The sequence below is a fragment of the Oncorhynchus nerka genome, linkage group LG7 (assembly GCF_034236695.1).
Source record: "Oncorhynchus nerka isolate Pitt River linkage group LG7, Oner_Uvic_2.0, whole genome shotgun sequence".
Classification (NCBI taxonomy): domain Eukaryota; kingdom Metazoa; phylum Chordata; class Actinopteri; order Salmoniformes; family Salmonidae; genus Oncorhynchus; species Oncorhynchus nerka.
In genome coordinates this window covers 55,159,425-55,173,041 of record NC_088402.1, presented here as the reverse complement: position 1 = coordinate 55,173,041, position 13,617 = coordinate 55,159,425, and the positions used below count along the sequence as shown (strand labels likewise).

The following is a 13,617-nucleotide window of genomic DNA, read 5'->3' as shown; positions in this document are numbered from 1 at the left end:
GTGGTGGTGGTGGTGGTGGTGGTGGTAAGGTGGTGGTGGTGGTGGTTATGGTGGTGTTGGTGGTGCGGTGGTGGTTATGGTGTTGGTGGTGGTGGAGGTGGTAGTGGTGGTGCGGTGGTGGTAGTGTGGTGGTGGTGGCGGTGGTAGTGGTGGTGCGGTGGTGGTGGTAGTGCGGTGGTGGTGGTAGTGCTATCTGAGGCGTAACATGATGAAACTCTCATTGAGAAACAACAGGCCGCTCCGGGAAAGCTCATTACCCACTCTGTCAGAGGGAAAGGCTACTGAACATCAGAGCCCAGTCACAGCACTACCAGGCTTTTAGACCTGCCGGTCAACCAGCCATCCCCCTTGCAGCTCAGAGAGAGAGTGTGTGTATGTGCGTGTCTATGTCTTTTAATGTCTTCCAATCTCGTTTTAGGGAAGCAATCAGATGTTACGAGTTCTGGCCAGTCCATCTTTACTACTGTTTACAATGAGTCAGTCAGAACACTTTACTCTTTTGAATTCTCCAAGTGTCTTTCTCTCCATGGAGAACTTCAATGTAGTCTTTCTGAATCATATTATTTAGAGTGCACTCCGTCTCTATATATCCACTTGCTACATTTTAGTTATACTTGAGGAGTATTAACCTCGCCAATCAGTCAAGGTAGCGTTTTGTCAATGCATGTTGTTGAGCACAAGAACAAATGATCATTTGTACTGTTCTATTCAGTGGTGTAGAGGTGCCTGGAAAAGTGGGTTAACTCGAATTTTGCATAGGCTACTTTGTAGCTAGTTGGCATTTAATTGAGAGGGTTTTTGGGAAAGCCTTTCAATCTACCAGAAGATGGTTACACCTATCATTAGCATCTTTTATGTTTCCTGTTCCTTATGTCACGCCCTGGCCATAGAAAGGCTTTTTATTCTCTATTTTGGTTAGGCCAGGGTGTGACTAGGGTGGGCATTCTATGTTCTTTTTTCTATGTTTTTGTATTTTTTTGTTTTTGGCTGGGTATGGTTCTCAATCAGGGACAGCTGTCTGTCGTTGTCTCTGATTGAGAACCATACTTAGGTAGCTCTTGCCCACATGGGTTTTATGGGTAGTTGTTTTCTGTTTTGTGCTTCTGCACCTGACAGGACTGTTTCGGTCATTCTCTTTGTTATTTTGTTTTGCGTTCAGTTTAAATAAAGATAACATGAACGCTTACCACGCTGCTCTTTGGTCCACACCTCCCTCAGATGAACATCGTTACACCTTAATTGTTGAAACCTGGACCTTTTACTTCATATTTTGAGGCATGTCTGACCAAGCTTCAAAGTAGCCTAAAGCCAAAATCCCAACATAGAAACGTGTAAATGTGATATTTCCATTTTTTAAAACTGTTTTAGCTTTGTCATTATGGGGTATTGTGTGTAGATTGATGGGGGGGACAATTTAATAAATTTTAGAATAAGGCTGTAACGTAACAAAATGTGGAAAAAGTCAAGTTGTCTGAATACTTTCCGAATGGTGGCTTTCGTGTACACATTTATCAAAAGTTTGATGAATAAGGGAGAGGACTGTAGAGTATGTGAGACAATGTATTGATCAAATTTCCAGAAACATACAGAACAGTAGATGTACCGGTACTGATAGGCTTGTATCCCCAACGGCAACCTGTCCCCTACATAGTGCACCACTTTTGACCAGAACCCTACAGGCCCTAGTCAAAAGTAGTGCACTATTTAGGGAATAGGGTACCATTTTGGATGCCGCCATGGTGATGGTGATGAAGCACCCTATTCACACCCTAATTATGTGTACAGAGTGGCCAATAGATGATTACTGTCATAATGAATAATCATCTGCCTCATTATGGCTATAGACCAGCCAGTGAGATTGATCATCTACCGTGGGACAGGAAGAACCAGTCAATATGAACCCAGGGTTGTGTTCATTATGGAACAAATTAAGTGTTTCTTATTGAACAAGTTTAGGTAGTTCCTGTTTCAATCCATTTCATCACCTTCCACCAATCAAAACCAACTCCATACGAGAATGCCATGACAACTGTAATCTGAGAAGTTGGCTAAATAGCATGCAATATGTGATGGATTGGATAACATTTGAAATATTCAATAGTGCTTTATAGTAGTTTAAGAAATGTTACCTACATTTTCCACAGTACAAGAGCACGTCAACTGCAGTATATGAGGACTGAATATCAATTCATTTTTCCCTTTGGAAACATCCACCTAACCCAATTGTATACCTTTTCTCAGGTGAATTCTTCTCCATTTGGTTAGAGAACAGCCCCTGTAGTGATAATATAAAACTCCATCGGTGCTCCATTACAGCAGCGTGCTAGTAAGTGTATCCTAACAGTCCTTCAGTATTTACAACCTGACAATACGAGCCCAGCGGCGGCCATTTTCACCAGCTAGAGCTACCGCTAACGTTTCCACATGGCTGTGTTGCACTGTTATGTACTTCAAATCAAATCAAATCAAATGTATTTATATAGCCCTTCGTACATCAGCTGATATCTCAAAGTGCTGTACAGAAACCCAGCCTAAAACCCCAAACAGCAAACAATGCAGGTGTAAAAGCACGGTGGCTAGGAAAAACTCCCTAGAAAGGCCAAAACCTAGGAAGAAACCTAGAGAGGAACCAGGCTATGTGGGGTGGCCAGTCCTCTTCTGGCTGTGCCGGGTAGAGATTATAACAGAACATGACCAAGATGTTCAAATGTTCATAAATGACCAGCATGGTCGAATAATAATAAGGCAGAACAGTTGAAACTGGAGCAGCAGCACAGTCAGGTGGACTGGGGACAGCAAGGAGTCATCATGTCAGGTAGTCCTGGGGCACGGTCCTAGGGCTCAGGTCCTCCGAGAGAGAGAAAGAAAGAGAGAATTAGAGAGAGCATATGTGGGGTGGCCAGTCCTCTTCTGGCTGTGCCGGGTGGAGATTATAACAGAACGTGGCCAAGATGTTCAAATGTTCATAAATGACCAGCATGGTTGAATAATGTACTTTACTGTAGCTCTTTGATTCAGATGAACATGTACTTAATGGATGTAACAATGAGTCTGCATCATCTGAACATGTCTACATTCTGAACTCTCCACTGTTTCTTCAACTGAAACGTTGAGATTTTCCTCGTGCTCAGCTGTCTGAAATTCCGATGAATTTTACGTGTGAAAGTAAGATCAGAGTAATTGCAAGGAATGTTTTAGATCTCTGAAATAGGGATGATAGGGATGACGATGAGAAAAATGAAGGGCTACATTGGATATTTGACTAAACTTTTCTATGAACATAATCATACATACTCCGTGTAAAAAGAATGCAGGAAAAGTGTCGGCCAAAGGGCATGATAAACTTAACTTAGAGTTAGAACTCAACTCATCAAAGTCCTGCGGGTAAAATGCCCCATCACTCTTACTTCCTTATATGAGCTGTGGAGTTGCAGCAGATAGCTTAGACTTAGGCAAGATCTAAGAGATGAAATACACAATCAGGTCATTCCCAATCTCACTGGAATTACTACTGGATCACACCAACTTCTCATTGAGGAAGTTATAAACACACACACACACACACACACACACACACACACACAGCAGTAAAACTGGAAAACAATACCCTCAACAGAACCCAGCCAGGGGGTTAGGGGAGGGGGCTGGGGGGTTGTATTCATGTTTTAAATGCGATGTGGCTCCAGAAGCGTGCTCGCTACCTTTAAAGTGTTTACAGTGACCAATCAATGTAAAAAGGAGTTCTGCGGTATAGACACAGACATACAGATAGACAACAGCCTTCAGGCTGGAACACAACTGGGGGTTTTAGGGAACCTTAGTTATCACTAAGAATCAGCTTCAGGTCGGCCTTTAAACTTCTCCAAAAAGCTATTTTACTTGATCAATGGCAGCCTCTGGTTTTTGGTCAATTTGTCTTCCCCATTGTGTGACATGAATTGGAGATGAAAACAATGGTGAGATGGTGCAGGCAGACAGGCAGGCATAACACGCCAGAGGAGGAGGCGTCATCCTGAAACAACACGTGTAATTGTCCGTGACCAGCTTTGCTGACCGTCAAAAAACTACTGCTGTCAGACTCAACCGCGAACTGCGATGAAGACATCTTTGAGCAGGGCAGCAGGAATAAAACATGAAAGTGCTCATTAGAAATGCCTTTCTTCCAAACTTGACGCAGCTATTTGATCTATTCGCAGGGGTGAAAGTATATTTAATTTCTTCCCAGTACGGGAGATCCCCCCTCCCTCCCAAAATATTCATAGAATTACATGATTAATTCAATAGGATCTCTGTGGGCCTAGTCTTCATTTTGTTGATTTTTTTGTATTATTTCACTTTTAAAATGTGTTACTTTTTATTGTAGCATAAACACAACAAGTCATGATGTTTTCCTCTGATTGTCAAGTAATCACGTCAAAGGGCTCATTTACTAGGCTACCCGTGGACGTTCATCCACACGCAACATATTTCCAACCTACAAACGGTGTTGAGTCTTTTACACAAACCACCAGAAAGTGTAGGCCAGTAACATTTGGCGAATGTCATTGGCCTACGTTGGCAAATTTGTCATGCCTAATGGTGCAAAAGCCTACCGTTTTCTGGACATTTTGTTTGAATTATTGTGATAGGGTCACGTTTTAACAGTACGGTGTACCACACCGGGACGCAGTACCAGACCGCACCGCCTTACTTTCACCCCTGGCTATTTGACTTGCATGTTAAAGTAAAAAGAGACAATACAAAACACATGAACTGTTTGTAATCCAAACCCTGTTCAACCGATAAAGACCATAAAGTTTAATAATCAGTCACAGTGAAAACGGCATGTACTCTGTTCATACTTAAGATGTTGTTGTGCATGAACTGCACAAGTCCAGCCCTTTGCACATGTACCCGTGAGTTACACAAACTGCAGTCAACTGCACTATTAAGCGCTATTTAATTTTTTATTTTTTTAACCTTTATTTAACTAGGCAAGTCAGTTAAGAACAAATTCTTATTTACCAGGACGGCCTAGGAACAGTGGGTTAACTGCCTGTTAACTGCCTGTTCTATGTACACACTCTTAGAGAAAAAGCATTCCAAAAGGGTTCTTTGGTTGTCCCCATAGGAGAGCCCTTTTTTGTTTCCAGGTAGAACCCTTTTTGGTTACAGGTTAGTACCCTTTTGGGTTCCATATAGAACCTTCTGTAGAAAAGGGTTCTATATGGAACCTGAAAAATTTCCACTTGGAACCAAAAATAGTTTTCAACTGTAGCGACAGCCAAATAACCCTTTTTACGTTCAAATAGCACCTTTTTTTGTAACTGTAGTCTGATGGAGACTGTGTGTGATTTTGTACGCGCATGTTTGTACGCTCGTTCGTGCGTGTGTGTGTGTGTGTATGTGTGTGTGTGTGTGTGTGTGTGTGTGTGTGTGTGTGTGTGTGTGTGTGTGTGTGTGTGTGTGTGTGTGTGTGTGTGTGTGTGTGTGTGTGTGTGTGTGTGTGTGAGCAGTGTGTCTGCCTTCCTATGGCTCCTCTCTGGCCTATGTGGAGCCGGGTGCACAGTCCTGATGGGCCCTGCTCATGTATAATGGATGACACCTGGACCCCAGAATAGCAGTAGAGCCCAGAGGAACCCAGTCTGAGTGCTGCTGCTGTGCTGTACTGTACAGAACAACACTGCTAACTTGTGGTGGGTTGTGTGTGTAGAGGAGCCTTTAAGTACCATTATTCTCCAAGTAAGGACTTTCAGGCGATTTGGTACCACTTTCAAAGCTCATACAGATGTCAGAACTTAAATTGATCCCTCATTTCTTGCTGAGAATGTTCCTGTACAACAGGAAATTTAAACTTGTAGTCTATCTGAGATTTAAAAAGGCTTCTGAAGAAATGTCAGACTTGATTTGCTCTAACAAAAAAATTTATCAACCCCAACAAAAATGTCAGTTAATTATAATCCACATAATAATTTACATGTCCTGTTGCTGCAGGATTATTTTCCTGCTGTAGCGAACAGTCTCAAATGAATATCCTACACCTGTATGAAAAAAATATTATTACCCTTCCATATACAGTAGACTGATCCAGCCCAATAGCCCCCATCACTAGCATGTGCCCTGCCAGTTTCCACCCACAGACAAGCTGCTGAGAGACAAAGGCTATTGGTTTTATTGGCTCTCCAGCACACCGCCCATAGCCATTAGAAACATTAGGAGTGCTTGAGTGACAGTCAGAGACATAAAGAATGACATGATGGCCATCTGGAGACATGGACACGGAGCATAACCCCTGGGGAGAGCTTGGAAGATATATTGGGATGATACATGGCATATTACATACTGCTCACTAATGAAAAACATGAAAAACATGTTGTGCAGTACATATTATATAGTTCTATTCACACTATTGCCTGAATGAGAAATCCCATGGTTAGCCTGTATACTATCAGAACAGCTGCAAGATTGCCTTGTCTGTATTGTACATTTTACAGACAAGAGTATCTTCTCACGTCTACGTGCAAATGCCATATTTTGCATATGGCTCTCGAGGACCTCCCCGTAAATCTATGGGTTTATAATACTCTGTCAATACCATCCTTGTGTGTATTCTCCTGTGTACATCAAGTTTCCATTGTCGTCCTCGCCATTATTTCAACACTAATGTACAAATATACATTAGAACATATTATGTAGTACTGTACACACTCTCGCCTGTGTGGTATAACACAAAGGGCACCTGCTCGTCGAACATCTTATTCTAAAATCATGGGCATTAATATGGAGTTGGTCCCACCTTTGCTGCCATTACAGTCTCCACTCTTCTGGGAAGGTTTTCCTCTAGATGTTGAAACATTGCTGCAGGGACTTTTTTCCATTCAGCCACAGAGCATTAGTGAGGTTGGGCACTGATGTTGGGCGATTAGGCCTGTCTCGTCAGCGTTCCAATTCATCCCAAAGGTGTTTGATGGAGTTGAGGTCAGGGCTCTGTGCAGGCCAGTCAAGTTCTTCCACACCGATCTAGACAAAGCATTTCTGTATGGATCTCGCTTTGTGCATGGGAGCATTGTCCTGCTGAAAAAAAGTACAGAATCATCTAGAATGTCATTGTATGCTGTAGCGTTAAGATCTCTCTTCACTGGAACTAAGGGGCCTAGCTTGAACCATGAAAAACAGCTCCAGGCCATTATTCCTACTCCACCAAACTTTACAGTGAGCACTATGCATTTGGGCAGGTAGAGATCGCCTGACATCCGCCAACACCAGATGCATCAGTCGGACGGTGAAGCGTGATTCATAATTATAGAGAATGCATTTCCACTGCTCCAGAGTCCAATGGGAACAAGTGGTACACCACTCCAGCCGATCCTTGGAATTGCCCATGGTGATCTTAGGCTTGTTTGCGGCTGCTCGGCCATGGAAACCCATTTCATGAAGCTCCCGACGAACAGTTATTGTGTTGACGTTGCTTCCAGAGGCAGTTTGGAACTCGGTAGTGTCTTGCAACTGAGGACAGACAATTTTTACGTGAGCTTGTGTAGCCTATCACTTCGCGACTGAGCCGTTGTTGCTTCTAGACATTTCCACTTCAGAATAACAGCACTTACAGTTGACCGGGGCAGCTGTAACTGAGCTCTTCAGTACAGGCCATTCTACTGCCAATGTTTGTCTATGTAGATTGCATGGATGTGTGCTCAATTCTCTCTCTCTCATTCTGCCACTCTTATTCTCCCTCTCTCTCATTCTCCCTCTCTCTTATTCAATTCAATTCAATTCAATTCAAGGGCTTTATTGGCATGGGAAACATGTGTTAACATTGCCAAAGCAAGTGAGGTAGATAATATATAAAGTGAAATAAACAATAAAAATTAACAGTCGACTTATTACTTATTCTCCCTCTCTCTTATTCTCCCTCTCTCTTATTCTCCCTCTCTGTGCTCTCCAGTCCTGTACCATTACCTGTACCAGTCCTGTACCATTCTGTAGTGTGTTACAAGGGAGAGCAGGCAGAAAGGGGCACCTCTCTGTGATAGTTCTGCTGGGCTAAATGAAGCCATAATACTCCCTGCTCACATACCAGGGAACAAAACCACACCTGCAACGTAATCTAATGAGCAACGCCTGACTAATTATCAAGCTGTCCCCAGAAAAGGGACTGTTAGTGATATTAGCTACAGTAGCTGACAGCTACAGTCACTGCCCTTGTGAGTAAAAACTATAATCTTTAGTTCAGTAATGTTTAGCCTGTTACAAATGTACTCATATAAGTGGATGCCCATGGCATAGATAATCTTAATAGATCATACTTTGTGAGACTGACTGTTCCTTGGAGTGGACTTGGCGGCTGCCCAGTCAGATGCCTGCTCCAGTTGGACTGGCTCTCCTGTGTTCTATCTGGAGTACAGTCAGCCCCTGCAGTGGGCTAAACACTGCCAGCAGCAGCAGCTGTAGCTCAACATATGCTTCTCAACAGCTCCCTGTAGAAGAAGTAGTGATTCCCACAGTTCTACACCCTCTTCTCCCTCTATGTACTTTCTAGACTAGAGCACTAGAAAGATAGATGTTTATTGGTTAAATACAACATTATCATTGGTCTCTCTCCTTGGAGAGGATCAAAGACACCAGATCAGCTCGGCACAGCGCTGACAGATAGCCAGACCCCCCCCCCCACCACCACCACCACCACCACCACCACCAGGGGGAGTTGGGCCGGTTTTATGACTTAATTCCGGTTGTAAACTTTCTCTCTGTTGCCCTGCAGTACTGAACTAAGAAATGTGTTGTGTGTAGAGAGAGACTCTTGCCTAGAAACTTCAACATCAAACAACGGACACTGGAACAATATACTTAAACATCCAAACGTTGGGGATGATGAGGGATGGAATATGGAAAATGTATGTATGTTTTGTGATGTCATTAAAATTATCCGAAAGACTGTATAACAGAAATAATGCAACTTAGGAAGGAAACACATTCCAACTGTAAGTTGCCACTCTATAGGATGTTCAAATAATATGAAGATCGATGAAACTATGTTTGAAAAGATAGAAAGGTGAGTTTAGTCTTCAAATTAGGGTCATGGTTATTCATATGTGTTGCACACTAACTAAGCCACGCCCCTAATGAGGCCAGAGTGCGTGTCCACATGATGGAACCACCCTCCAAGGCCAGAGTGCTTAAAAGGAATCACTGAGAATTGAAATACAGACCAGAGAATGTAAGGACGTGGTCCACGCGTTGAAATGGTTAAAACTACAAGACCAGGAAATGGTAAGACCCTCTGAATCTCTCGACGAGTGGAAAAGGTGAAGACTAGACCAAAACCATGCTCCGTCTGCAGCTCTCCATGTAAAGTAGTCTAGGATAATTGACCAAAGATGGGAGGGAAGAACACATCCCTCTCACCACCGAGGAGCACACCTCTGATGTATCCATTCTAAGAACACTCTATGAACATTCTATGAACAATAGAAGCCTACAACTAAGAAGGACATTGGGACCTCTGGTGGACAACCAGAGACTTGCATTGAACTACTTCCCATAGACGGATCGAGTGGTCTCAACAGAGAGACAACAGAGAAAGACATCTACGCGTAAATATATGTTGCATTTCTAATAAGAATGAGCGTTTGTTAGTGTGCTAAATATTCATATTTACGGTGAGCATCGTTTCCAAATGTATGTACGATATGTCCACTCTCTTTGTCTCTCCCGCTTTTTATCTTTCCCCTCCACTTTTCCATTGTGTAACAAGCTGTCATATCGGGTTAGTCCACCAGGGACTTTTCATTGCATTATGTTAGTAATCAATAACCTATACCGTGTGTGTGTGTTTATTTAGTTAGTAAGTAGATAATTAAGCCAATTTGTGTATCGCTGATTCATCACTTAGGTTAGGGTTCGTGCAGATTTACGAAGTCAACGACGTTCAGAATGAGACTGATACTGGAATGATATCTATATATTCTTGAGTTAATTCGGGAAACGGTAACTCATTAAATAAACTTTTTCCCGTGGTGCCCCAAATTCCTAATGAGTTAATTGTTACATGATTAATTTAATTGTGTAATAATTAAATATAGTAAGTCATTATTTGATGAATAGCAGTCATCACATAAATGGTAGTCATGTCACGACAGCAAGTATCATCACACACAGCAGTTGGAGAGATTGTCACTGGAGGCTCTAGTGTCTTCATCCTTTTTCCTGTGGTGGAATTCATTTTTCGCAAGCATGTTTCTCCCACTTTCAAACAGAGTCCTTTGCCAGGGCTGTTGTTGTTATCAAACATGATGCTATCAAAATGAATCGCAACAGAAGGGCTATTCGTTCTAACACCCCCCCCCCCCCCCACACACACACGTCCAGCATCACTATTATGTTCAGCCTTGATGCTACACGGAGAACACACACACATACACACAGCCCTGTATATACTGTGACCTTCAGCACCAGCACCACGTCAGTCTCCATGGCAACAGCCTCACACTAATGTCAGGGTGTGTGAACTCAGGGGTCATGTGTGAAGAACGCAGAACACAAACCACACATACACCCACCCACATAAACACCCACCCACCCACATAAACACACACACACACGCACACGCACACACACATAAACATTCAAACACACAACAACACTGTACGAAACACACTTTACAAGGACAAGAGAGAAGAAGGCTGGAAGATCAAAGAGGTGTATTAGAGACACGTGGAGGGAAGAGAAGAAGAAGATGAAGAATGAGACTCAAAGCAGAAAAAAGGAGAAAGAGGGAGAAAGAGAGAGAGAGAGACCTCAGTCAGTACAGAGTGAAATATAGGTTTATGTACGTGGCTATAGGGATGTCACTGTGACTTGAGGACCTAAATGGGATTTCTTCCTGCTTCACAGCGGTTTGTGCCGACATCGGGGATTTTGATTCATCCTCCTCTCACTGGCATGACAGTCTTGTTCTAACGCTGGCTGCAGACTCGGAGGCTGCAGACTCTGGGGTTTGCAGACCGGAGATACTGTTGAATCTACAGCCTGGGAGGAGATACACGAGAGACAGAAGACTACCTACCTGCCAACCGTGCTAATGTTAGCACTCAAAAGGACCATGATTATGAAATGTTAGTCATCATCATTAGGGTGATAAATATAAACATTGTCATTTCCCTGTCACCACCGTGAGTATCATGACAATCTCCATTGTCGTCATCATCGTTATTATTCTCTTTTATAAATGATAATTTTGCATATTGCTCCTAGAGAACCATCCACATACAGAGCTAAATATATCAAATATAAATATACCATGCCTTCAGAAAGTATTCACACCCCTTTACTTTTTCCACATATTGTTGTATCACACACAGCATGTAATATTTATGACATTTAGATTTTGTGTCCCTGATTTACACACAATACCACATAATGTCAAAGTGAAATTGTGTTTCTAGTACATTTTTGAAATGTAATAAAAAGTTCAAAGTTGAAATGCACCTAAAGATGGCACCGACAGAGAGGGCTGCCTCGCTTCTAGTTCTTAGGAAACTTTGCAGTATAGTCACGGATCCCTCTGGAACTTTCATTTGCGCACACCTGGCCCCTATTTGTATTTATGTGCCCTTTGTTCACCATGGTGGGGTTGATTATTGTTCCCATGTCCGTTGGTGGTGTGAGTACCTATGCGTTGGTGCTTCTGTTATGCTGCGTGCTATATATAGTGTGTATTACGGGTGTCGTTCAATGAGGTTTACCCTCGCTCTTTTGTTTGGGTACAGCCCAGTGTTTTTGTATACGTGTTTGTTTTGGGTGTATTAAAAAAAAACATTGTGTATTCCTGCGCCTGTCTCCAAAATCCTTTATACCATTATTTCGTTTTTTATGTATTATTTCTTATATTGTTAGCCCAGAAAATGTTATGTGTTATTACATACAGCTGGGAAGAACCATTGGATATCAGTGCGGCGGTAACTCTCCGGCATTACCAGCATTATGGCCAGGAATACGACTTTCCCGAAGCGGATCCTTTGTTCGCTCCACCCAGGGCAATTTAACTGATTCCAGAGGCCGACCCAAAACAACGCCGACTTACCCACCGCTTCCGAGTATATTACCCACTAATGTTCAGTCCCTGGATAACAAAGTTGATGAGATCAGGGCAAGGGCTTCTTTCCAGAGAGACATCAGGGATTGTAACATTGTAACTCTGTTTCAGGGAAACATGGCTCTCTCGGGATATACTGTCGGAGTCGGTCCAACCATCTGGAATCTCAGTTCATCGCGCCGACAGGAATAAATATCTCTCCGCGAAGAAGAGGGGGGGGGGGTGTATGTTTCATGATTAACAAATCATGGTGTAATTGTAATAACATAAAGGAGCTCAAGTCCTTTGTTCACCCGACCTAGAATACCTCAGAATCAAATGCCGACCGTATTATCTCCCAAGAGAATTCTCTTCAGTTATAGTCACAGCCGTGTATATCCCCCCTCAAGCCGATACCACGATGGCCCTCAAGGAACTTCACTGGACTTTAGGCAAACTGGAAACCATATATCCTGAGGCTGCATTTATTGTAGCTGAGGATTTTAACAAAACAAATTTGAGGAATAGGCTACCTAAATTCTATCAGCATATCGACTGTAATACTCGAGCTGGAAAAACACTTCCCGGATGCATACAAGGCCCTCCCCCTCCCTCCTTTCAGAGAAATCTGACCACGACTCCATTTTGCTCCTCCCTTCCTATAGCCTGAAACTCAAACAGGAAGTACCTGTGCTAAGGACTATTCAATGCTGGCCTGACCAATTGGAATCCACATTTCAAGATTGTTTTGATCAGAGGGACTTGGATATGTTCCGGGTAGCTTCTGAGAATAATATTGACGTGTACACAGAAATGGTTACTGAGTTTATCACGAAGTGTATAGGAGATGTTGTACCCTGTGACTATTAAAACCGACAGTACCCTAACCAGAAACCGTGCATTTGCGCTTTCGCTCAAAGCTGAAAGTGCAACCACTGCATTTAACCATGGCAAGGTGAGTGGGAATATGGCAGAATACAAACAGAGTAGTCATTCTCTCCGCAAGGCAATCAAACAGGCAAAACGTAAAGTATAGAGAAAAAGTGGAGTTCGCAATTCAACGGCTCAGACAAGAGACGTATGTGGGAGGGTCTACAGGCAATCACAGACTACTGTCACGTTCTGACCATAGTTCTGTTATTTTATTATTTGTTTTAGTATGGTCAGGGCGTGAGTTGGGGTGGCAGTCTATGTTTGTTTTTCTATGTTCGTTTTTGTTTTCGGCCTAGTATGGTTCTCAATCAGAGGCAGGTGTTGTTAGTTGTCTCTATTTGAGAATCATACTTAGGTACCATGGGTTTCACTTTTGGTTTGTGGGTGTTTGTTTCTGTGTGAGAGTTTGGGCCACACGGTACTGTTTCGGTTTTCGTTTCGTTCACATCGTTTATTGTTTTTTATTTCAGTGTTCAGTTCATTTTGAATAAATCATCATGAACACTTACCACGCTGCGCTTTGGTCCGATCCTTCTTCCACCGCTGAATGCCGTTACAACTACAAAATAAAAACCAGCCACGTTGCAGACACCGATGTCTTGCTTCTTGACAAGCTAAGCACGTTCTTTGCC

The 13,617-nt window shown here is 42.8% G+C and overlaps 1 protein-coding gene and 1 long non-coding RNA gene across 2 annotated transcripts in view; one reads left to right on the top strand and one right to left on the bottom strand.

Annotated features, from left to right (window-relative positions):
* LOC115131984 (protein bassoon-like) overlaps positions 1-13,617 on the bottom strand; it is a 236,843-nt gene that overhangs the window by 102,771 nt on the left and 120,455 nt on the right.
* Positions 9,176-11,803, top strand: LOC135572526 (uncharacterized). The gene is made up of 2 exons (XR_010464369.1): positions 9,176-9,572; positions 10,873-11,803. It is a non-coding gene; the product is annotated as an uncharacterized LOC135572526 (long non-coding RNA).